Raw genomic sequence first — 27,168 nt, forward strand, 5'->3', positions numbered from 1 at the left:
ACAGGGGAGGTACAGGAAGTGTGTCTGTCTCAGGAGAGTAACAAGAAGTCTGTCCTGCAGAGGGAAGGAACAGAAAGCGTATGTTCCACAGAGGAGGAACAGGAAGTGTGCCTTGCATGGAGGATAAACAGGAAGTTTCTCCTGCACACGGGAGTCACAAGAAGTGTGTCCTGTACAGAAAAGAAACAGGAAGTGTGTGCCACACAGGGGAGAAAGAGGAAATCTGTTTTTTACAGAAGAGAAACAGAATGTGTATTCTGCACAGGGGAGGAACAGAAAATGTGTCCTTCACAGGGGGACACAGGAAGTGTGTCCTGCACAGGGGAGGAATAGGAAGTGTGTCTCTCTTAGGAGAATGACAGGAAGTGTGTCCTTCACAAGGGAGACACAGGAAGTGTGTCTTGCACTGGGGAGGAACGGAAAGTTTGTCCCTTACAGGGGAGAAAAAGATAGTGGCCCATGTTGGTCTCGAACTTCTGGACTCAAGGGATCCTCCTGCCTTGGCCTCCCAAAGTGCAGGAATTACAGGCATAAGTCACTGTTCCTGGCCCTCAGATCATTTCTTTATGGCCAGTTTTTACATGGAAAGGCAGGTGGAGGGAATTAGAGTTATATTTTTAGGTTTTATGCTTGGCTTTGGGGAAAAGGGGGTCTTGTTTCTAGGACTCGCCTTGGGGAGGAGAGTTTCTAATTTCTACAGTGCCTTGGGTGAGAATGGGACTGAGATACTCAAGATGGCGAGTAGAGTGATGTCTGATCGTCCTCACTGCCACACTCCCACCAGCACCATGACATTTTACAAATGCCACGGCAACGTCAGGTAGTTACCCCATATGGTCGAAAAAGAAGAGGCAGGAATAATCCACCCCTTGTTTAGCATATCATCAAGAAATAACCATAAAAATGGGCATCCAGCAGCCCTCAGGGCTGCTCTGTCTATGGAATAGCCATTCTTTTGTTCCTTTACTTTCCTGATAAACTTGCTTTCACTTTACTCTATAGACTTGCCCTGAATTCTTTCTTGTGCCAGATTCAAGAACTCTCTCTGTTGGGGTCTGTTTCCTGGACCCCTTTCCTGTACCAATGTTTGTTCAAAATAAATCTCTTCAAATATTTTACAGAGTTTGACTCTTTTCATTGACATTCCTTTGAGTCAGGGGTGAGAAAAATAATGACGTTTTTGGGAAGAGAGAAAAAACCTGTATCTGATAGAACACAGGGATTTGTTTTCTCTCTCGTCCTGGGCCTGTTGGCTTTTTTAGTATAGCTGCCCCAGGTGTTTTTGCGTGCTCTCTCTCTCTCTCCTTTTCTTTCTCTCTCTCTCTCTTTCCCTCTCTCTCATACACTTTCCCCCATTTTCCTTCCCCCCCCTTCCTTTTTCTCTCTCTTTTCTCTACCTGTCTTCCTCCATTGTCTCTCCTTACTTTCTTTCTTCTTTCTCTCTGCTTCTCTTTTCTCCCTGGTCTCTCTCTCTCTCTCTCTCTCTCCTTCCTGTCCTCTCTCTTCTTTCTCTGTCTCCATGTTTCTCATATTCTCTTGTCTTTCTGTCCACTTTCTCTCTCCTTTCTGACTTTCTTACTCTTTCTTTGCCCTATCTTTCTCCTTCTCCTTTTCTTCCCCATCTCTTCCTCTTCCTCCTTTCTTCTCCTTTTATCTTCTTCTCTTTCTCCTCTTTTTCTTCTCTCTTCTCTTCCTCTCTCTTTCTCTTTCTCCTCTTTTCCCTCTCTCTTCTCTCTGTCTCTCATTTTTCTTATTCTCTCTCTGTCTCTCCCTCTCTTCCTCTCTCCTGCCCACCTCTCCTTTTCCATTAAAGTTTGCAAAGCGTTCTCATTTCTTCTAGCCGTTGAGATTTCTAGACATCACCAGGGTGGCTCATATATACCCTAGGATGTGATTACCTGTTTGGGCTGTTGAAGGAGTGAAGGATGTGTCTTCCCAAAATAAGCCGGTTTGGTATCTTGCATATTTTGAGTTGAAAACACTAGAGAAATTGTAATTTCAGAAAGTGCTAGCCGACCTATTTCTTCCTGCAGGCAGCAAGCCATAAAGATTCCACTGGGAGGGGACTCCTCCCCATACCAGGGTGAGAAAATAGTTCTCATCACCAGAGACTGGGCTTTGGGACCTGCAGTGGACCTCAACAAATGCAATTCCCACTGGCTTAACCCCTCCTATATATCTCCTTGTGACTTTCCCAGAAGTTCACTGCCCCTAGCCAGATCCCCTTTGTTTTTCATTTCTTCTCAAATTTGTCTTTGTTTGTTTAAAAAGTATAAAAGCATCTTGGTTTGGTCACCTCTTTGGACATCAGGCTCAGGAAGATCCCCATGGTCCATGAAAAATTAACAAAATCTATATGTTTTCCTTTGTTAACCTGCCTAGCATCAACTTGGTTTCTAGTTGCGTGTACAAAGCTCACCAAGAGCTAAAAGGGATTGAAGGGGACCTCTGGTTCCCCCTCCATGCCACGCACACAAAGGAGCTGACCCACTGACTCCCTGGACGCCTCATGGACAGCTCAGTGGGACAGGAGCTTCGGAGGTCATAGGGGTGTTTATGCAGACCCCAGTGTGGCTTCCTAGGAGGAACAGGATTCAGCAGATCAAAGTTTCCCAGCATCTGTGATAGTCTGAGGCCAGCAGGAGGGAAGGAAAACAAAGACTCTCAACCCCAGCCCCAGGTGTCATGAGCATTCATGGGGGAGGAAGGGAGCAGAGGGTGTTGAGTCTCTGAAGAGGGGACAGTGGAAAGCAGCTCTAAGCAGAAATTGCCCACATCTTCACTTTACTTCTGTGCCTTTTCCCTCTGCTGTCTCCTGAATTACATTTGGGTTTCCACAAAAGAAAAAAAAAAGAAAAACAACAACAACAAGGATTCTTCTGCTTTTGGTCACCACGCATGGGAATGTTCACATTTCTTCTTCTCTTCTCCTCCCTCTCCTTTTCCTCCCTCTCCTCCTCCCTCTCCTTTTCCTCCCTCTCCTCCTCCTCCTCCTCTCTCCTCCTCCTCCTCCTTCTCCTTCTTCATCTCCCTGCTCCTCCTCCTCCCCTTCCTCCTCCTCCTCCTTGTCCTCCTCGTCCTCCTCTTCCCTCTCCTCTGCCTCCTCTCCCTCCTCCTCCTCTTCATCCTTCTTCTTCTTAAGACAGGGTCTCACTCTGTCACCCAGGCTGGATAATCACAGCTCACTGGAGCTTCAACCTCCTGGGCTCAAGCGATCCTCCCACCTCAGCCTCCCAGGTAGCTGGGACTACAGGCATATGCCACTATGCCCAGCTAATTTTTGTATTTTTGTATAGATAAGACCTTGCTATGTTGCCCAGGCTGTTCTTGAACTCCTGGCCTTAAGTGATCCTCCTGCCTCAGCCTTCCGAAGTGCTGGGACTACAGGCATGAGCCACCACACCTTGCAAGGATATCTAGAATTCTAAGAGCCTGTGGACAAGCTCTAAGAAGAAATCTCTTTTCTTCTCTGGCACAAATTGTCACAGGTCCCTTTTCCCAGGACTTATGTTTCTGTCCTTAGCACTAGTGGTTTCCACCTTGTGAGGGGTGAGGCTGTTTTCTCCCAACCACATGGGAATATGCATGTTAGGACTTTTCATGGTGTAAGCTCTAATGGGATTTCCAAGTAAGAAAAAACTTGCTATCTCAGGATTTTAGTTTTGTTGCTATGCCTTTTCAGGTTTCTGTGGGGTGGTGAGGTAGGAGGAATGTCTCTTTTTCCCTTTTAATTTTTGAAACTGTCTTTTCTTCTTTTTAAGGATGAGCGTTCACAAATTGTAAAAACTTTCATGAAGCATGAACAAGGGGAGTCACGACCTCGTGAGTCTCTATAGTTGCCAGCGTTGACTGAAGTGACTGTAGGTAGAGTAAGAGCACCTGTCTTCATCCCTTACTGCTCCATTCTGAAAGCTCCATTTTATTTTCCAAAAATGTACTCCATAATTCACCGCTCCCTTCTCCGTTGGAGCCTTACCATATTGAAACATAATTCAACATTTTTGTCACTGTGGTATAAAAAAAGAACAGATAAGTCTGTGAGTTTGCAAGAACACAGTGGACTTTTTACTCTTTCCAATGCAACTTGGGAGACTGTCATCTGGATTAGGATGTGGGTGAAATTTTGTTTTCATCTCTCACGGGGGTTACAGACCTTGGGATCCTGGTAAACACACACACATAGACTCACACACACACACAGTCACACAGGCACAAACATATACACACACAGTCACACACATACCACAAACAATGTTTTATTCTGCAAGAGACACTTTTCTGCTTTATTATGCTTTTTATTGCTTGTTTTTTACTTCTATTTTCCCACCAGAAATAGTGGCTTCAAAGCCATAAGGTTAACACTTGAAAAAACAGAAACAAAGCATGGAGAACGGTGCAAATTTGATTCATTTCTTTTTCTTCAATCTTCCAAAGTGGATGTAGAAGGGTATAAAATAAAAGTTGAAGAACTAAAGTTTTGATGAAAACCTGTGGTATTAGGGTGTAGGTTTTTATTTTATTTTGTTATTTTCCTGAAAAGAGTTAAAAGAAATAGTTTTTTTCTGGGAAGGGTGAAGTTTGTGTGAATGTTTCGTGGAGTTAGAGACTGAATAAATCAGGAAGGGAACAGACGTTTGGTGTGATTAGCAGGTTTGATTGAATGGAACCAGCTTTGAAGTCTAATTGAAGACATTTGACATTAAAACGCTAAGATTATGTTGGTGCTTCACAAAATAAAATTAAAAATGAGACCCAGTAAAGGAAAATATATAATATGAAACATTTGTTGGCCAGGTGAGAGACTATGCTGATGAAATTCTTATTGGTATCCAAAGAGTCCACTTTGATTGAAATTTATTTAAATTTTCCATTCTTCTCAGTGGTGTTCTGCTGAAAACAGTATAAAACTTGTGGAACATGAAAAAAAGCTTAAGTACCTTTTTCAAAATCAGTAGATGTGACTAGAAGAATTTAAAACAAGATACACATTTAACAGCTATTTGGAGAAGAAAGATGAAGAGAGAGATGAATGGGAAATGAATTTCATATATTTCAGATCTGGAAGTCAAAACATCCTGCTTAAAATAGATTGGCAAATAAATACAGCTATCTTGTGTAAAATTTCAGAGAGTATCATTCAAGAATTAAAAACTGCCTGGATGTGGTGGCTCACACCCGTAATCCCAGCACTTTGGGAGGCTGAGGTGGGCGGATCACCTGAGGTCAGGAGTTTGAGACCAGCTTGGCCAACATGGTGAAACCCCGTCTCTATTAAAAATACAAAAAAATTAACCGGGCGTGGTGGCGAGTGCCTGTAATCTCAACTACTCAGGAGGCTGAGGCAGGAGAATCACTTGAACCCGGGAGACGGAGGTCGCAGTGAGCCAAGATTGCACCATTGCACTCCAGTCTGGGTAACGAGAGCGAAACCCCTTCTCAAAAACAAAACAAAACAAAATTAAAAACTGAAAAGGCAAAAGGGATTTCTGTGACCTCCCATTTGGCCATATCTAGAAGGGGAGAGGGAAATACTTTCCACATATTTTTACCTTTGTGAACTATTGTGTTTTCATGGCTGTCTTACAGGTATCAATGTTTCACCTTGGAACAGGGAACCAAAATCGTACATAAAGCTCTATTATCACATGATCCAGCAACCTCACTACTGGGTGTTTGCCCAAAGGAAAAGATATCATTATATCAAAAAGATCCCTGCACACGTGTGTTTATCACAGCACCATTCACAATAGCAAAGATATGAAATCAACCTCAGTGTCCATCGATGGATGACTGGAAAAATAAAATGTGGTATATATACACAATGGAATACTATACAATCATACAAATAAAATCATGTATTTTGCAGCAACATGGCTAGAACTGGAGGCCATTATCTCAAGTGAAACAACTCAGAAACAGAAAATCAAATACTGCATGCTCTCACTAATAAGTGGGAGATAAATAATGTGTCCCCATGGACATCCAGTGTGGAAAAATAGACATTGGAGACTCAGAAGGGCAGGAGGCTGAGGGGGTGAGGGATGAGAAATTATTTAATGGCAACAGTGTATACTATTCAGGTGATAGATACAGTAAAAGCCTAGACTTTACCACTATGCAATGTATCCATGTAACTGCACTTATATCCCAAAATTTATACAAATAGAAAAAATAAGCTTCTACATCTACTTTGCACTAGCCCATTGTGTTTTACTTCTCATCAGTAGAAATTCTCTCTTTTACTTGAGGTAGAAAAAAAAAGTTTGTTGTTGTTATTGTTTGTTTTGTTTTATTTCTATGATGACAAACACCAGTTTGTGGCGTTGCTGAGGGAAGGCTACATGAATAGTAAGCGGTTAAAGCTGCAAGAAATAGAATAATTAGTAAGACATGGTCTACCCAAAGAGACAGCAGGACCCAGGATGGAAAAGGTGCATGTGAATGACATCACCCCAGCAAGGCGTGTGCATTGGTTTTCTGGAGGGCTACCATCACAATTACCACACACTGCGTGGCTTAAACTAATGGAGATTTATTCTCTCAGACTTCTGGAGGCCAGAAGCATCTGAAATCAAGAGATCAGTAGGAAGGGTTCCTTCTGGATGCTCTAGGAAACACTGTTTATGACACTCCTGCTTCTGGTGGTTGCCAGCCATTCTTGACGTTCTTTGACTTGTAGATGCATCACTCCAATCTCCATCTCTATCTTCACATGGTCTTTTTCTTTATATCTCTCTGTGTCATCTCCTCTTCTGTTTATTTATTTTTTCGAGACCAGATTATGAGACTGGCTAATTTTTGTATTCTGTGTTTTTTTGTACAGACAATGCTTCACCATGTTGCCCAAGCTGGTCTTAAACTCCTGGGCTCAAGCTATCCAGCTACGTCATCTCCCAAAGTGCTTGGATTACAGGCATGAGCCACCACACTCAATCCTCCTCTCCTCTTCTTATAAGAGTGCCAGTCATTAAATTTAGGGCCTACTTAACTTGCAAAGATTCTACTTCCAGATAAGGACACATTGTGAAGTTCCAGATGGGCACAGATTATGAATTATCAGTGGAGAATACTACTTAGCTCACTATAACATGCAAAAGTGCAAGGACACACCTTCTGTAATCTTCTGTGACCAGAGGAGGGAAAGATACTCAAAAAGTTTGGTAGGGCTGAGGTTGAGAAATGGAGTGAATTCCCTATGGATGGCTTTTCCATTTCCAGGAAGTATGTGGTAAGATTATGAAGGGGATCAGAATATGCCACTCCAAAATATGACATTTTGGTGCAAGCATTACTTTGAACTAAAGACTACTGAATAAAAGCAGGCACAGAACAAGCTCTCTACCCTCCCACTTTCTGCTTAAAAGCAGGGCATATGTTTTCCATTTGAAAAGAAAATTCATTTGTAAAGAAAAATTTCATTTATAAAGGTGTCCTCTCGTGGATGATTCCAGAGATAGAGATTACCTGAGATGACTTGAGTCTATATAATAATCTATACTTACCAGGCATTTTCTAGTCACCTTCTACAAACTTACCCCCATCCTAGAAGCTTAAATTCCATTTGCCTTTCTCTAGTTCCTTCTCTAAACTTTATCACCCTGTGTTAAGATGGTATGTAATCCCCTAGGCCCAAGCACCTCTTTGGGGTTCTCACTTCTTTTCCATGGGTCTCTCCACGTGCATACAAAATAAACCATTTCTTCTGTAAACTTGTCTTTTGTCAGTTTAATTTGCTGTTCACAGTAACGAAATAAAAAAAACAAAGGTTTTATTTTTTCCCCTCCTACAGTTACCTATTAAGAGTGTGTTTGTGTGTTGGAGAGATGGGAGGTTGGTGGGATTGGCAGTGGAAGGGTCTAATGTTAGAAGATAGCAGAGAGTTAAACACTGATTTTGTCAATGGCAAAGAGTAGGATGACAAGGCACTTTGGAGACCTGGTTGCAATTAGGGACCCAACTGTGCCATGGCACCAGCACTGTTAGCGGACATGAGCTCCCTGGGTAGAAAGGGGATCTCTGGCATTTGGGCACACTCCTTTGAGTGAGCTACCATCTTTATGGTAGTTTTCCAGGTAAATGTTTGCATAGACAATGGGGCAAATAATTAAACATTGTGGAGAATTCTTCAGGTGTTGGACCATGGAATTTAAGTTGGGTGTGTTGCAAAATGGAGGAAGTGGCACTAGTGAAGAGGGATTAAGCAAAAGAGTCAATGAATTTGAGAGTCTACCTTTGCAAATATGGTTGTGTTTTTCTCTCTTCTTTCAAAGGATTATCAACATCCTCATTTAGTGCTATTGGTATGAGCAACAATATTTCTTAGCACAATCTGTGAAGTATTCAGTCTGAGGATGACTTCAGCAAGTCAAGAAACCTTAGAAGAACAAACATTTTCTTTTTTGAGACAAGATCTCACTCTGTCATCCAGGCTGGAATGCAATGGTGTGATCCTGGCTCACTGCAGCCTAAACCTCTTGGGCTCAAGCAATGCTACCACCTCAGCCTCCCGAGTAGCTGGGACCACAGGCTTGCGTCATCATACCTGGCTAACGTTTGAATTTTTTGTAGAGACAGGGTTTCACCATGTTGGCCAGGCTGGTCTCAAACTCCTGGGCTCAAGCAATCCTCCCACCTAGGCCTCTCAAAGTGCTGGGATTACAAGTATGAGCCACTATGCCTCGCCAAAATTTGTCTTTAAAACCATGTTAAACCATATGACCCAATCACTCCATTTCCTAGGTATATATTAAGGAGAACTGAAAACAAGCACTGAAGCAAAAACTTGGTGTGTGCATGTTGACAGCAGTTCTGTGCCCAAGACATGAAAGGTGGAAACCACCCCAAATTCCATCAATGGTTCCATGGATAAACAGAACGTGGGCCATCCAGCCCACATTCTGTTTGGCTGAATACCATTCAGTCATAAAAATGAATGAAGCTCTGCTACACACTACTATAACATGGACACATCTTGAAGTCATGAGGCCTAGTGAAAGATGCCAGACACAAAAGGTCACATATTGTATGGCTCTATTTATATTAAATGTATAGAACAGGGAAATCCATAGAGATAAAACTCAGCTTAGTAGTTGTCAGGGGCTGGGGGAGGAGAGAATGGAAATGTCTCCTTAATGGGTATGGGATTTCTTTTGTGGTGATGAAAATGCTCTGGAACTAGGTAGAGGTAATGGTTGCATATCACTGTGAATGTGCGAAACGTCACTGAATTGTTCTCCTTAACATGTTCAGTTTTTCTTTTGTGAATTTCACCTCTATAAGAAAAATGAAAAAATAATTCCTCTCTGCTCTTTCTTCTTATGAGTATATATCCAAAGGAATAGAAATCATTCTATTATAAAGACACATGCTCTCTTTTGTTCATTGCAGCACTGTTCACAATAACAAAGACATAAAATCAACCTAAATGCCCATCGATGACAGATTGGATAAAGAAAATGTGGTCCATATACACCATGGAATACTATGCAGTCATTAAGAGGAATGCAATCATGTCCTTTGCAGGGACATGGATGTAGCTAGAGTCCATTATCCTTAGCAAACTAATACAGGAACAGAAAACCAAATACTGCATGTTCTCACCTATAAGTGGGAGGTAAATGATGAGAACACACTGACACATGGAGGGGGGAACAGTACATACTGGGGCCTGTCAGAGGGTGGGAGATGGGAGGAGGGAGAGGATCCGGAAGAACAGCTAATAGATGCTGGGCCTAATACCTGGGTGATGGGATGATCTGTGCAGCAAACCACCATGGCACATGTTTACTTGTGTAACAAACCTGCACATCCTGCACAGGTACCCCTGAACTTAAAATGAAAGTGGGAAATTAAAAAAATATAAAGAAATATTCCATATTCTTAAAAAAGGAAAAATTAAAGAAGACATTTTGGTACATATTAAATGGTCCATAGGATCACAAATATGCTAATCTATTACATGATTTCCCTACTAGTGTTTCTGTGGAAAAACAGCTTTCTGAATGAAACAACCCAAAAAGCACTATCTTCAGGCAAGACACATTTGACAGGGGCATTTTCTGTCACTTTGTCCAGAAGGTAGTTTTGTCCTTGAATATTACAGGGAGGACAATTGAAACATAAAAGGAATGATTGTTAAAGTGCAGCATAATCAAATCTTTCATTTTGTACATTGCTGTCTAAACTCTTGAATCAATACTTTACATTGGAAGGTTCTACCTTGGAAAATTAATTTATTCTAACTGCACTGTAAAATAAAAAGACTGGGGACCCAACTAAGAAAAACAAAATGAACCAGCCAATTTATACTGTCCTGAAAGGGAAGACAACCAAGTATTTCTGCTTTAGCCCTGGAGATTTTATCCAAGGGGAATGTATTAGTCCGTTCTCACACTGTTATAAAGAAATATCAGAGACTGAGTAACTTATAGAAAAAAGAGGTGTAACTTTCTTATGGTTCTGCAGGGTGTACAGGATGCATGGCAGCTTTTGCTTCTGGGGAGGCCTCAGAAAACTTACAATCATGGCAGAAGGGGAAGCAGGTGTCTTACATGACTGGAGTAAGAGGAAGAGAGAGGCAGGGAGATGCCACACACTTTTAAACAATCAGATTTCATGAGTACTCTATCATGAGAACAGCACTAGAAGGATGATGCTAAACCGTTGGAAACCATCCCCATGATTCAATTACCTCCCACCAGGCACTTCCAAAATTGAGGGTTACAATTCAACATGAGATTTGGGTGGGGACACAGAATCAAACCATGTCATTCCACCCCTGGTCTCTCCAAATATCATGTTCTTCTCACACTGCAAAATACAATCACGTATTCCCAATAGTTCCCCAAAGTCTTAACTCATTCCAGCATTAACTCAAAAGTCCACAGTCCATAGTTTCATATGAAAGAAGGCAAGTTCCTTCTGCCTATGAGTTTGTAAAATCAAAAACAAGTTAGTGACCTCCAAGATACAGTGGGAGTATAGGCGTTGGGTAAATACTCCCATTTCAAGAGGGAGAAATCTGCCAAAAGAAAGGAGCTACAGGCCCCATGCAAGTCTGAAACTCAGCAAGGCAGTATTCAAATCTTAAAGCTCCAAAATAATCTCTTTTGATTCCATATCTCCCATCCAGGGCACCCCAGTGCAAGGGGTGAGCTCCCAAGGCCTGGGCAGGGGAGGTCTCAGAGAAAAAGTCATGCTGCAGTTACCCTCTCTGTGAATCAAAGAAATTTATTTTGCTTTTTTTTTTTTTTTTTCTAATTTTCTCATTATAGACCTTATTTTAAAGCTGTGAGTTGAACACTGGTTCACTGTGTGGGAAAAAGCTGAAGAATCTTATCAATTTACACTCTTTATAGGGACTGTGTATGGAGCCCCTTGCTATTCTAACCACCAAGAAGGTAGGATCTCAGTGGATGAGACACTTGGAAAAACAAATCATTATTCTTTCTTATTCATGCTTATGTTTTGTTTAAATAATAATTTTGTTTTACTTACATTTTTTTTTAACATGGCTTTACCTATGGAGCCATTTACAATGTGTTAGACATCCTCGTTCGATGGGAAGTCTGCTATATAGGACTCAACAGTAATTGCTCAAGAAGGGGAAGTTAATAGTGTGTCAGAAGTCAGTGAGAAGCCAGACGTCTTCCTCCCCTATGGAGAGGCACAATTATATGCAATTACATCTTCTTTTTCATGCCTCGGGAAGTCACTGATATATCCACTCATAAAATACTAGACTTTGGGTGTCTATTTAGAAGTTTTTACAGCTCAAAAAAAATTTTAAAGGCAGTCTCAAACTCAACATCTTAGGAAGGTCAACCTTTAAAATGAGTAGAAGACCTTAAGTTGTAAAATGTAGGGCTCATTTAATTTATAGCCACGTATCTGTGTATTTGAGACACACATGGGGAGGAGGGAAAGTACAATGTCAAGCAGGGCTAAGAATCACCAGTCCAAGAATCCTACAAAGCCTCTCAATCCTGTTTCCCCAATGACCAATGTTGATGTGAACATGAAAATTAAGGCGGTTTCAGGCACTCACTATAGTATAAATTGGGTTCTCTTGCAGGCAACACTAAGTCCAGCATTACGAATGTGCAACTTTGGACTAAGCACATTGCACATTTAGGAATGTAATCTAAACAAATACTTTCAGCTGTGGATGCAATTATATTTCTTGTAATGTTGATAACGTTATAGTAAAGAAAAACAATGTGAATATATGTCAGTGAGAGATTGGACAAATCACGTAGAATAAATATACACAACAGCATATTATATAGCTGTGAAAAAGACAAGGTATTTATTTACATTATCAAACGAAAAGATGATAGAGAGTTGAGTAGCAAAGTAGTTCCAAAGAGTATCTGTAATATAATGTCTTTTATGTTAAAATTACATGTTAATAGATGCACTAAACCTTTTCCCAGTGAAATGGTATATGTTGCTGTAACCGAAGTTACAGGAATATAAAGAGATGGAAAGGCTTATGTTTGTTCTTACCCTTTCATGTAGTCTGTATTTTTATTTATTTATTTATCTTTCCATTTATCTATCTATCTATCTATCTATCAATCTATCTATCTATCTATACAGAGACCGGGTCTTGCTATGTTGCCCAAGCTGGATTCAAACACCTGGGCTCAAGCAATCCTCCAGCCTCAGCTTCTGGAGTAGCTGGAATTACAGAGGTGCACCACTGCACATAGCTATTCTTTAAATAGTAAACATTTTTAACACATTTATCTAAAACATAGTGAGAAAAGAAAACAGAGAAACATAGTATTTGGAATACTGGGGAATAGCGTCTGTCATTTCTGTCCTGTCTGTTGCTATTTTATAAAAAGCCTGAAGAACCAGCAATGTACACATAGTTTTCAGGCAATCAGACATATGTGCTATGATACCATTTTTTAAATGATGAAATAACTGTGTGTGTGTGTTTGTATGCTTTGTATATCAGTTTACAGTAGATAGCTATTCAATTCCTCTTTGAGATGTAAAAGGAAAAAAACTTCCACGAGGTGTGTGTTACAGACTGAATGTCTGTGTCTTCACAAAATGCATGTGTTGAAATCCTCCCTGCAAGGTGATGGTGTTACGAGCTGGGGCCTTTGGGAGGTGATGAGGTCGTGAGGATGGAGCCTAATGAATGGGATGAGTGCCCTTGTAAAAGAGACCCCAGAGGGCTCCCTCGGCCCTTCCACCATGGGAGGACACAGTGAGAAGGTACGGTCTATGAACTAGGTAATGAGTCCTGACCAGACATAGAATCTGCTACGCCTTGATCTTGGATCTCCAGCCTCCAGAGCTGTGCGTGATCAATGTGTTACTTATAAGCCATCCAATCTTAGGTATTTTGTTATAGCAGACTCAATGGACTAAGACAATAAAAAAAGACTTTGGCTTCAAGCAAAGTGAGCTTACTCCTCTGTCCTTAATAGACACAAACAAATGGACAAAGATGACTACATCATCCCAACCCATAAATCAAGGATTTTTAGCCCAGAAGTAAAGATCCAACTGACATACGCAAAGCTCCTCTCTGCACAGGGATAAACAGAAAGTGTGCAGATCACAGGTAGCCTCTCCTATTTGTGCAAACCCTTTTGTGAAACTCCACATTAGACAGATTCATGGCAGAACCATCACTTTGGTAACAAAAAGAAACCTTGAACATTTGTACAGTAATTCATCTATAGGTGCATTCTGACAAGCCAAGATATTCTTGGCACTGCACTTGTCATTGTCAGTCCAGTGAAGAGCAGGATGGATTCATCAACTTTCATTACTAGAAGAAAGGACTGACAAGTTAGTGGGCATTGGCTACCCCGGTACAGGTTGCTTGGGGATAGACGACTTAGATGTAATCTTAAGGTGGGAATGGAGTGATCACAGGAGGCTTCCTGATGCCTGTGCACCTTCTGAGCCCTTGCCGATGAGTGACAAGTGGAAAGGCTACCTTGAGCAAAAGAAGAAGGGAGTAGGGGTTCCTAGCAGGAAGGTGGGGTTTCTGCTTGAGATTTCTAGCAGGAAGATGCCCCAGTGCCTTGGCTCATAGGCAAAAAATAGCAGATACTGGGGAACTAAAATTGGTTAGCATTGGCTGGTGTGCAGCAGGTACTGAAGAGGCAGGCAACAGTGGTCAGGTAACGATGAATTTAGAGATGAAGGTGTGGAAATAAATGAAGGTCACCCACATGAAAACAAGCAAGGTGTTTATTCAGAGCTTGCTGTAGCAAAGGAATCAGCCATCATCATTCACATCTGGCCGACATTCAAAGGCCGGCAGAGCCATGGGGGAATCTTTATAGTGGGGAAAAAGGGAAAACTACGGTGTGTTCTGATTGGAGGCAGTTGGTGGCTCACTAGAAGTGAGGCATCCTTTGTGACTGGTTAGGGGGCACATTTGGGCTTCTCTGCTTGGTCCTGAGTTGGAAGTAGGGGAAAAATTAGGGAAGCCCATAGTTATTGATCAAGTTCTGGACATTTTGGGCTGGTTGCTACAGGCCTTGCTGTTGGCTTCCTGGATGAGTTACCGCAGCTTATAGGTTACACCTCTGTCTTTATCCATGGTCTAGTCACCGTCTATTTGTGTATTATTTCTCTCAATGATAAGGATTTGAGAACATATGCTAGGAACAATAGTTATTTAAGTGTTTTGACCTCAGGGAATTTTTATTCTATTACTTGTTTTGTCATTCTTTCTCCTGCATCTGTGCCATGTTTTTGCACACTGATGTGTGCAAAAGACACACATCAGCGCATCACTGCTCTCCAAATGTATCATTCAAGTTTTTTTGTCTTTTCCTCCATGGTTTTTATTTCTGTATTGTTACTCTGAGTTTCAGATATTTCTTCCATTTAATCTTCTAGTTCAGGGATTGGGAAATGCTTTCAGCAAAGGGCCAAATGGTAAATGTTTTTGGCTTTGTGAGCCATTCAGTCTCTGTTGCAACTACACAACTCTATCGTTGTACTGCAAAAGTGGTCATGCACAATACAAAAATGTATAGGTGGGGCTGTGTTTAAATAAAACTTTATTTACACAAACAGGCTGTGGACCAGATTTGGCTCTTGGGACAAAATTTTATGACTTCTTTTCTAGGTTACTTATTTAAGTCTCAACAGCTATGTTCCTGCATCAGTGAATATAATGACAAGTACGAATGCATAATTTTTTAAATAAAATTTTATAAAGTATGTGTGTGTGTGTGTTATATCTCCCTAAATACTCTGAAAGGCATCAGAGTATGTCATCTCCAAATATGCCACTTTGGTGTGAGAATTATTTTTAGCTGAGGTGGAAGGATGGCTTGAACCCAGAAGTTCAAGGTTGCAGTGAGCCGAGATCGCACCATCTCAATCCAGCCTGGGTGACAGAGTGAGATTCTGACTCAAAAAAAAAAATAAATAAATAATAAAGCAAAATAAATAATAGAGGTGCAGAGGAGATGCCAATTCCACATATGGTCAGATAGCCTTGTTGAACAGGAAACACAATTTTCCAACTTAGAAAATAATTAAATCGAAAGTTGAAGAGGGTGTATTCACAGAGAGGAAGTGGGAGAGTCAAGGGCTGGCGCTTCCATGAGTTCAGATGGCAGGTGCCGTGGGGATCACTGAGAGCTGGAATTGCAGAAAGAGCCACTTGTGTTGTGCGTCTCGAGTAATGACAGGCAGATAGTGGTTCTGGAAGTGCCTTATGGAATCAGGATGGCTGGGGAAGTTAATCATGGAACTAGGAGGCCAGTGTGTCCAACATGTTAGGCATGCAGAAGGGGAAACTCTGATGGGGTTCAGCACACACTACCCCAAAATACAGCATTTAGGCATTTGAAAAAAACAAACAAAAGCAGAAGGAGAAAACCTACTTTCCCTCAGCCTTTTCTCCTGAAACATGTTGCCCAGGCTGGTCTCAAACCCCACCTTCCTGCTCGGAACCCCTACTCCCTTCTTCTTTTGCTCACGGTAGCCTTTCCACGTGCCACTCATCGGCAAGAGTTCAGCAGATGTACAGGCATCAGGACGCCTCCTCTAATCACTTTGCTCCCTGAAGCAAGTCAAGAAACCTGGGAAGAGTTCTCTAACCTTTACCTGAAGCAGGTCCTAGGACCTTCATTCAAGAAGTGGCCTCTCTATCTCCAGAGAGAAAGAACATCTTTATTTCTGAAGACGCAGACACAGGGAAGAATCTTAACCTGCAGCCCTTGCTAAGTTCCCCCACCCCAGTTTATTCCCCTTAGATCACACCCTGTTGTCCCTCAATCACACCTCTGTATGATCTCCCACAAAAATATAGTTTTCTGACTGGTCATGGTGGCTCACGCCTGTAATCCCAACACTTTGGGAGGCTGAGGCAGGGTGGATTGCCTGAGTTCAGGAGTTCGAGACCAGCCTGGGCAACATGGCGAAACTCTGTCTCTACTATATATATATATATATATATATATATATATATATATATATATATATATTAGCTGGGTGAGGTGGTGCATTCCTGTAGTCTCCACTACTTGGGAGGCTGACGTGGGGGGATGATTTGATCCCAGGAGGCAGAGGTTGCAGTGAGCCAAGATTGCACCACTGCACTCCAGCCTGACACTATTTCTCTATATATAGTTTTCCCTGGGTCTTTAGGTTTTTATCCTAAAAGCTCCTGTATCATATACAATTTATACTAAATAAATATGTATGCTTTCTTTTATCTGGCTAATCTGTCTTTTCTTATCAGGGTCTCAGCCATTAACCTTGTGACGGGTGAGGAAAAGATCTTACTTTTTCTCTCCTACAATGTGCAGGAGTTAGGGAGTTTATAAACCATGCAACAAGACTGCGGAGGAGACCCGAGGAATGTTATGCCCTCTAAAGAATTGCCTCAGAGGCAGAGACAGCACAGAGCAGAACGGACTTGGGGATTGTGGGTGGGACTAGGGGCATAGACTATCAGAGGCAAGTGATGAGGTAACTGGGTGCGTGGCCTATCTAGAGAACTGCTCCCAGAGAGTGTGCATTTTTGGGGAAGCACAGGGCTGACCAAGATTTGCACTCTTGGTAGCTCAGAAGGCTTTCTGGGCTCTGGAAATGGAGGGAATCAGCTGAATCCGTGATGGCCATTCTGGCTCCAGAAAGAGACTGCATGTCCAAGTTCCCTAGTAAGTTCCTGGGGAGTTACCAGGATCTGGCTAGAGACAGAACCTGCCCCTCTTGGTGACCTTGAGACTCGTTGCCTTCTAGTATTTTGCAGGACAGAAATGTGAGCTGCCTTTGTGTCTTGTTGTGTAGGGTTATTTTCTGCAAATTGGCTGAGATTGGAGTGGCACCTCCTGAAACTTCATTTTGAGGACTCTCCCCAAAGACTGGAATTCCCTTAGCAAAGATCATTTTTTAATGCAAACCATCTGCTTCAATGAAAAAAAAAAAGAAAAAGAAAAAGAAAGAAGTAAAAAGAAATCATGACCTCAGTTTTCTGCAAAACAGACGAATCCTTGGTTTTCACCAAAAGGCAAAGCGCTAATTAATTTTTAAAATGCTGACCTCCTTTGAATTATTTTAGTCCTTTAGATGAAAAACATGTGTCACGATTGCATGTGTTTTTATTCGTCCACAGGCCTGGGACTCTGGGTGTTGGGGGAGGCTTTCTATACGCCTCAAAGCCCTTAATACCTCATTGTGAACTGGCATCTCAGGTTACTTTTCTCATGAGTGACAGAACAAAGACCTGCATTGTGAGAAGGGGAGAGGCAAGGGTGAATTTTAAAGCATAAAGTGGTTGAATTTAGAGGCAACAGAGGTTGGAGAGGGGGAGAGAAATTTACTTAGTTTATAAATTTGTCTGGAGCTGGCCAACATATGCCAATTATATGACCAATTCAGGTAGAAGTCAGACCTAGAAAAAGGAGAAAAACAGTATACAAATGAACACATGTGAGGTGATATTAGAGCATTGGCAATGGGGATTTAGGGGCTATGGTTGATTTTAAGAGTGTGTGTGTGTAATTGGTGATCAAGAATTATTGGTACTCCAAAATAATATTAATTCAAAATATAGTTAGATTTGAATAAAGAGTGGCTTGTGTTAGGGAGGATTTATAACTTACTTCTCCTTAAGCTTGGCGGTTATATTGTTTTCTGGGGAAAAAAACAGTAGAGGTATTTTACAACAGGGTAGAAAATAAAAGTAGATTCCTGAAAGTAGATCTATGCCCTCACCACACATGAGCATGCTCCTTTGTAACACATCTCCACAGTGACCATATCTTCTTCACAAGGAATTAAATGAGAAGAAAACCATGGACTACTATGCACACACAAATTACTCATATCTTCTTACTGCAATTTTTACAGATTTTCTCAACACCATTGATTTATAGGATCATGAGCAAGAAATATTGATGGCCATGAAGATGAATAAGGAAGGAAAAGTGGTCTTGATTAGTGAAATTGATGATGATTTCATGTCTTCTTTACCATAGGGGATGCCTAAGTTCTACAATTCATATTATCAGATCCGATGAATTAGAAACTCATCCAACTCTTGCCTGCCCTGGAAAAAATGCCAGACACTGTGAGACCAAGCAAATCTTGACTAATTAAGCTTTTTGAAGAACAGGAAACTCCAACACATAATGAGATCATGTTTGGTTTTCCCAGAATTGTTTTTTGACTAAATGGAAAGCAAAAAGAAAAAGGAATTTATTAAAGAGGCTACAATGTGAGGTTTCAAGATGGTCAAACAGGAACAGCTCCAGTCTACAGCTCCCAGCACGAGCGACGCAGAAGACAGGTGACTTCTGCATTTCCAACTAAGGTACCAGGTTCATCTCACTGGGGCTTGTCAGACAGTGGGAGTAGGACAGTGGGTACAGCCCATGGAGCGTGAGCTGAAGCAGGGTGAGGCATCGCCTCACCCGGGAAGTGCAAGGGGTCAGGGAATTCCCTTTCCTAGCCAAGGGAAGCTGTGACAGTCGGCACCTAGAAAATCGGGTCACTCCCACCCTAATACTGTGCTTTTCCAATGGTCTTAGCAAACGGCACACCAGGAGATTACATTCTGTGCCTGGCTCAGAGGGTCCCACGCCCACAGAGCCTCGCTCCCTGCTAGCACAGCAGTCTGAGATCGAACTGCAAGGCAGCAGCGAGGCTGGGGGAGGGGCACCTGCCATTGCTGAGGCTTGCAGAGGTAAACAAAGCACCCAGGAAGCTCGAACTGGGTGGAGCCCACTGCAGCTCAAGGAGGCCTGCCTGCCTCTGTAGACTCCACCTCTGGGGGCAGGGCATAGCTGAACAAAAGGCAGCAGAAACTTCTGCAGACTTAAACGTCCCTGTCTGACAGCTTTAAAGAGAGTAGTGGTTCTCCCAGCATGGAGTTTGAGATCTGAGAATGGACAGACCGCCTCCTCAAGTGGGTCCCTGACGCCCAAGTAGCCTAACTGGGGGGCACCTCCCAGTAGGGGCCAACTGACACCTCATATGGTCAAGTGCCCCTCTGAGACAAAGCTTCCAGAGGAACGATCAGGCAGCAACAATTGCCATTCTGCAATATTTGCTGTTCTGCAGCCTCTGCTGGTGATACCCAGGTGAAGAGGGTCTGGAGTGGATCTCCAGCAAACTCCAACAGACCTGCAGCTGGGGGTCCTGACTGTTAGAAGGAAAACTAACAAACAGAAAGGACATTCACAGCAAAACCTCATCTGTATGTCACCATCATCAAAGACCAAAAGCAGATAAAACCAAAAAGGTGGGGAGAAACGAGAGCAGAAAAGCTGAAAATTCTAAAACTCACAGCACCTCTTCTCCTCCAAAGGAACGCAGCTCCTTGCCAGCAATGGGACAAAGCTGGATGGAGAATGACTGACGAGTTGAGAGAAGAAGGCTTCAGACTGTTGGTAATAACAAACTTCTGTGAGCTAAAGGAGGATGTTCAAACCCATCGCAAAGAAGCTAAAAACCTTGAAAAAAGATTAGATGAATGGCTAACTAGAATAAACAGCATAGAGAAGACCTTAAATGACCCGATGGAGCTGAAAACCATGGCACGAGAACTATGTGACACATGCACAAACTTCAGTGCAGTGGAAGAAAGGGTATCAGTGATTGAAGATCAAGTGATTGAAATGAAGTGAGAAGAGAAGTCTAGAGAAAAACGAATAAAAAGAAATGAACAGGCCGGGCGTGGTGGCTCACGCCTGTAATCCCAGCACTTTGGGAGGCCGAGGCGGGCGGATCACGAGGTCAGGAGATCGAGACCATCCTGGCAAACACGGTGAAACCCCGTCTCCACTAAAAATACAAAAAAATTAGCCAGGCGTGGTGGCGGGCGCCTGTAGTCCCAGCTTCTTGGGAGGCTGAGGCAGGAGAATGGTGTGAACCTGGGAGGCAATGGAGCTTGCAGTGAGCCGAGATCATGCCACTGCACTCCAGCTTGAGAGACAGAGCAAGACTCCGTCTCAAAAAAAAAAAAAAAAAAGAGAGAGATGAACAAAGTCTCCAAGAAATATGGGACTACGTGAAAAGACCAAATCTACGTCTGATTGGTGTAAATGAAAGTGATGGGGAGAATGGAACCAAATTGGAAAACACTCTTCAGGATATTATCCAGAACTTCCCCAACCTAGCAAGGTGTGGCCAACATTCAAATTCAGGAAATACAGAGAATGCCACAAAGATACTCCTTGAGAAGAGCAACTCCAAGACACATGGTTGTCAGATTCACCAAAGTTGAAATGAAGGAAAAAATGTTAAGAGCAGCCAGAGAGAAAGGTCAGGTTACCCACAAAGGGAAGCCCATCAGACTAACAGCGGATCTCTTGGCAGAAACTCTACAAGCCAGAAGAGAGTGGGGCCCAATACTCAGCATTCTTAAAGAAAAGAATTTTCAATCCAGAATTTCATATCCAGCCAAACTAAGCTTCATAAGTGGAGAAATAAAATCCTTTACAGACAAGCAAATACCGAGAGATTTTATCACCACCAGGCCTGCCCTACAAGAGATCCTGAAGGGAGCACTAAACATGGAAAGGAACAACCAGTACCAGCTACTGCAAAAACATGCCAAATTGTAAAGTCTATTGATGCTAGGAAGAAACTGCATCACTAACGAGCAAAATAACCAGCTAACATCATAATGACAGGATCAAATTCACACATAACAATATTAACCTTAAATGTAAATGGGCTAAATGCTCCAATTAAAAGACACAGATTGGCAAATTGGATAAAGAGTCAAGACCCATCAGTGTGCTGTATTCAGGAGACCCATCTCACATGCAGAGACACACATAGGCTCAAAATAAAGGGATAGAGGAAGATCTACCAAGCAAATGGAAAACAAACAAAAAAAAAAAGCAGGGGTTGCAATCCTAGTCTCTGATAAAACAGACTTTAAACCAACAAAGATCAGAAGAGACAAAGAAGGCCATTACATAATAGTAAAGGGATCAACTCAACAAGAAAAACTAACTATCCTAAATATATATGCACCCAATACAGGAGCACCCAGATTCATAAAGCAAGTCCTTAGAGACTTACAAAGAGACTAAGACTCCCGCACAATAGTAATGGGAGACTTTAACACCCCACTGTCAACATTACACAGATCAATGAGACAAAAAGTTAACAAGGATATCCAGGACTTGAACTCAGATCTGCACCAAGTGGACCTAATAGATATCTAGAGAACTCTCCACCCCAAATCAACAGAATATACATTCTTCTCAGCACCACATCGCACTTACTCCAAAACTGACCACATAGTTGGAAGTAAAGCACTCCTCAGCAGATGTAAAAGAACAGAAATTATAACAAACTGTCTCTCAGACCGTGGTGCAATCAAACTAGAACTCAGGATTAAGAAACTGACTCAAAACCGCTCAACTATATGGAAACTGAACAACCTGCTCCTGATTGACTACTGGGTACATAACAAAATGAAGGCAGAAATAAAGATGTTCTTTGAAACAAATGAGAAAAAAGACACAACATACCAGAATCTCTGGGACACATTTAAAGCAGTGTGTAGAGGGAAATTTATAGCACTAAATGCCCACAAGAGAAAGGAAGAAAGATCTAAAATCAACACCCTAACATCACAATTAAAAGAACTAGAGAAGCAAGAGCAAACACATTCAAAAGCTAGCAGAAGGCAAGAAATAACTAAGATCAGAGCAGAACTGAAGGAGATAGAGACACAAAAAAACCCTTCAAAAATCAATGAATGCAGGAGCTGGTTTTTTGAGAAGATCAACAAAATTGATAGACCACTAGCAAAACTAATAAAGAAGAAAATAAATAAGAATCAAATAGATGCAATAAAAAATAATAAAGGGGATATCACCACCAATCCCACAGAAATACAAACTACCATCAGAGAATACTATAAACACCTCTATGCAAATGAACTAGAAAATCTAGAAGAAATGGATAAATTCCTGGACACATACACCCTCCCAAGATGAAACCAGGAAGAAGTTGAATCCCTGAATAGACCAATAACAGGCTCTGAAATTGAGGCAATAATTAATAGCCTACCAACCAGAAAAAGTCCAGGACCAGACGGATTCACAGCCAAATTCTACCAAAGGTACAAAGAGGAGCTGGTACCATTCCTTCTGAAACTATTCCAATCAATAGAAAAAGAGGGAATCCTCCCTAACTCATTTTATGAGGCCAGCATCATCCTGATACCAAAGCCTGGCAGAGACACAACATAAAAAGAGAATTTTAGGCCAATACCCCTGATGAACATTGATGCAAAAATCCTCAATAAAATACTGGCAAACCGAATCCAGTAGCACATCAAAAAGCTTATCCACCATGATCAAGTGGGCTTCAGAACTGGGACGCAAGACTGGTTCAACATATGCAAATCAATAAACATAATCCAGCATATAAACAGAACCAAAGACAAAAACCAAATGATTATCTCAATAGATGCAGAAGAGGCCTTCGACAAAATTCAACAGCCCTTCATGCTAAAAACTCTCAATAAACTAGGTATTGATGGGACGTATCTCAAAATAATAAGAGCGATTTATGACAAACCCACAGCCAGTGTCATACTGAATGGGCAAAAACTGGAAGCATTCCCTTTGAAAACTGGCACAAGACAGGGATGCCCTCTCTCACCACTCCTATTCAACATAGTGTTGGAAATTCTGGCCAGGGTAATCAGGCATGAGAAAGAAATAAAGGGTACTCAGTTAGGAAAAGAGGAAGTCAAATTGTCCGTTTGCAGATGACATGATTGTATATTTAGAAAACCCCATTGTCTCAGCCCAAAATCTCCTTAAGCTGATAAGCAACTTCAGAAAAGTCTCAAGATACAAAATCAATGTGCAAAAATCACAAGCATTCCTATACACCAATAACAGACAAACAGAGAGCCAAATCATGAGTGAGCTCCCATTCACAATTGCTTCAAAGAGAATAAAATACCTAGGAATCCAACTTACAAGGAATGTGAAGGACCTCTTCAAGGAGAACTACAAAAAACTGCTCAAGGAAATAAAAGAGGACACAACCAAATGGAAGAACATTCCATGCTCATGGATAGGAAGAATCAATATTGTGAAAATGGCCATACTGCCCAAGGTAATTTATAGATTCAATGCCATCCCCATCAAGCTACCAATGACTTTCTTCACAGAATTGGAAAAAGGTACTTTAAAGTTCATATGGAACCAAAAAAGACCCCGCATTGCCAAGACAGTAAGACAATCCTAAGCCAAAAGAACAAAGCTGGAGGCATCACACTACCTCACTTCAAACTATACAATAAGGCTACAGTAACCAAAACAGCATGGTACTGGTACCAAAACAGAGATACAGACCAATGGAACAGAACAGAACCCTCAGAAATAATACCACACATCTACAGCCATCTGATCTTTGACAAACCTGACCTAAACAAGAAATGGGGAAAGGATTCCCTATTTAATAAATGGTTCTGGGAAAACTGGCCAGCCATATGTAGAAAGCTGAAACCAGATACCTTCCTTACACCTTATACAAAAATTAATTCAAGATGGATTAAAGACTTAAATGTTAGACCTAAAACCATAAAAACCCTAAAAGAAAACCTAGGCAATACCATTCAGGACATAGGCATGGGCAAGGACTTCATGTCTAAAACACCAAAAGCAATGGCAACAAAAGCCAAAATTGACAAATGGGATCTAATTAAACGAAAGAGCTTCTGCACAGCAAAAGAAACTACCATCAGAGTGAACAGGCAACCTACAGAATAGGAGGAATTTTTGCAATCTACCCATCTGACAAACGGCTAATATCCAGAATCTACAAAGAACTTAAACAAATGTACAAGAAAAACTCAAACAACCCCATAAAAAAGTGAGCAAAGGATATGAACAGACCCTTCTCAAAAGAAGACATTTATGCAGCCAACAGACACATGAAAAAACGCTCATCATCACTGGCCATCAGAAAAATGCAAATTAAAACCACAATGAGATACCATTTCACCCCAGTTAGAATGGCAATCATTAAAAAGTCAGGAAACAACAGGTGCTGGAGAGGATGTGGAGAAATAGGAACACTTTTACACTGTTGGTGGGACTGTAAACTAGTTCAACTATTGTGGAAGACAGTGTGGTGATTCCTCAAGGATCTAGAACAAGAAATACCATTTGACCCAGCCATCCCATTACTGGGTATATACCCAAAGGATTATAAATTCTACTGCTATAAAGACACATGCACAAATATGTTTACTGCGGCACTATTCACAGTAGCAAAGACTTGGAACCAACCCAAATGTCCATCAGTGATAGACTGGATTAAGAAAATGTGGCACATATACACCATAGAATACTATGCAGCCATGAAGAAGGATGAGTTCATGTCCTTTGTAGGGACATGGATGAAGTTGGAAAGCATCATTCTGAGCAAACAATTGCAAGGACAGAAAACCACACACTGCATGTTCTGACTCATAGGTGGGAATTGAACAATGAGAACACTTGGACACAGGATGGGGAGCATCACACACTGGGGCCTGTCGTGTGGTGGGGGGAGGGAGGAGGGATAGCATTAGGAGATATACCTAATGTAAATGATGAGTTAATGGGTGCAGCACACCAACAAGGCACATGTATACATATGTAACAAACCTGCACGTTGTGCACATGTACCCTAGAACTTAAAGTATAATAATAAATAATAATAATAATAAAGCTACAATGTCTACATCAAAGCCAAAAATACCTGGAGCTCTAAAAATGCGCTTAACATTTTAACCCAGGGGGAAATGTTTGTCTTTCAAAAGTGAATTAGTGCTGGGTGCCATGTCTTACACCTGTAACCCCAGCACTTTGGGAGGCGAAATGCTCACTTGAGCCCAGGAGCTCGAGATGGCAACATGGCAAAACCCCATCTCTAAAAAAAAAAAAAGAAAAAAAAATGTGTGTGTGTGTGTGTATATATATATATATACACACACATATACACATATATATAGCTGACCATGAAGGCATGTGCCTGTAATCTCAGCTACTTGGGAAGCTGAGATGTGAGATTCACTTGAGCCCTGGAGGTCGAGGTTGAAGTGAGCATGGTCATACCACTGCACTCCAGCCTGGTCAACAGAGTAAGGCTCTGTCTCAAAAAAAAAAAAAAAAAAAAAAAAAAAAAGTGAATTAGGATGATCAGTGATTTAAGAAAATAAAATTTGACTGAGATTTGGGGAATGTGCATTATTCAGAAAAAACTGCAAAATGTTATTCCGTTGTAAAGATGTGCTGGCGTTATTTAACTATTAACATTCTCAAAGGTGATATATCTTAAAAAAATAACAGGAAGAATGCTTTCAGGGCTGAATAATGGCTTTGGCAATGTGAACTGATCAAATTGACCAGATAATTACCAAACCTCCCCTCATTTTGCATGTATACATGATGATCATGTCCAGGAAAACTGGAATGATGGCATAAAGTATTATATATATGGTAGACTCCATGTCCACCTGGACCACTGGCCCCAGGACATATACTATCATACATATGGTAGGCTGCACTTCCACTTGGAGGCCTGGAAAGGGGACAGGTATTATCATAAATATGGTAGATTTCATGTCCACCTGGAGGAGTGTAGCCAGGCCATATACTATTATATGTAAAATAAAATCCACTTTCGGCCGGGTGTGGTAGCTCACGCCTGTAATCCCAGCACTTTGGGAGGCCGAGGTGAGCGGATCATGAGGTAAAGAGATCAAGACCATCCTGGCCAACGTGGTGAAACCCCATCTCTACTAAAAATACAAAAATTAGCCAGACGTGGTGGCGCACCCTTGTAGTCCCAGCTACTCAGAGGCTGAGGCAGGAGAATCGTTTGAACCTTGGAGGTGGAGGTTGCAGTGAGCTGAGATGGCACCACTGCACTCCAGCCTGGCGACAGAGTGAGGCTCGGTCTCAAAAAAAAAAATTCAATTTCACCTGAAGGACTGGAGCTAGGGCATATGCTAGCATATACACAGTAGGCCTCATTTTCACCCGAAGTATTGGACCCAGTACATATACTCCTATATATATGGTAAATTCCAATTCCAGCTGGAGGATGGCAGGGGGCTTATATTATCATCTATGTGGTAGATTTCACATCTACCTGGAGACTAGCAGGGAGTACATATTATCATATATGGTAATCCTTACTTCCACCTGGAGATTGGAAGAAGGTCATATATTATCATATATACAGTAGGCCTGATTTCCGCCTGGAAGACTAGACCCAGGACATATAGTATTATAGACATATATATGGTAGACTTCCTCTTCCACCTAGAAGAATAGACCCACGACATATTTTACCTTGTATATGGTAGACTCCCCTTCCTCTGGGAGGAATAGACCCAGGGTATATATTATCATATATATGGTAAACTCCTTTCACCTAGAAGACTGGACCCAGGGCATATATTATTATATATATGGTAACCTCCCCTTCAACCTGGGGGACTGGAACCAGGTAATATATTATATATGGTAGACTCCACTTTCACCTGGAAAACCGGATTCAGGGCATATATTATTATATATGTGGTAGACTTCCCTTCCATCTGGAAGAATAGACTAGGGCATATTTTACCTTATATAGAGTAGCCTCTTCTTCCACCTAGAGGAATACACCCAGGGCATATATTATCATATATAT

The sequence above is a fragment of the Macaca fascicularis genome, chromosome X (assembly GCF_037993035.2).
Source record: "Macaca fascicularis isolate 582-1 chromosome X, T2T-MFA8v1.1".
NCBI lineage: Eukaryota > Metazoa > Chordata > Mammalia > Primates > Cercopithecidae > Macaca > Macaca fascicularis.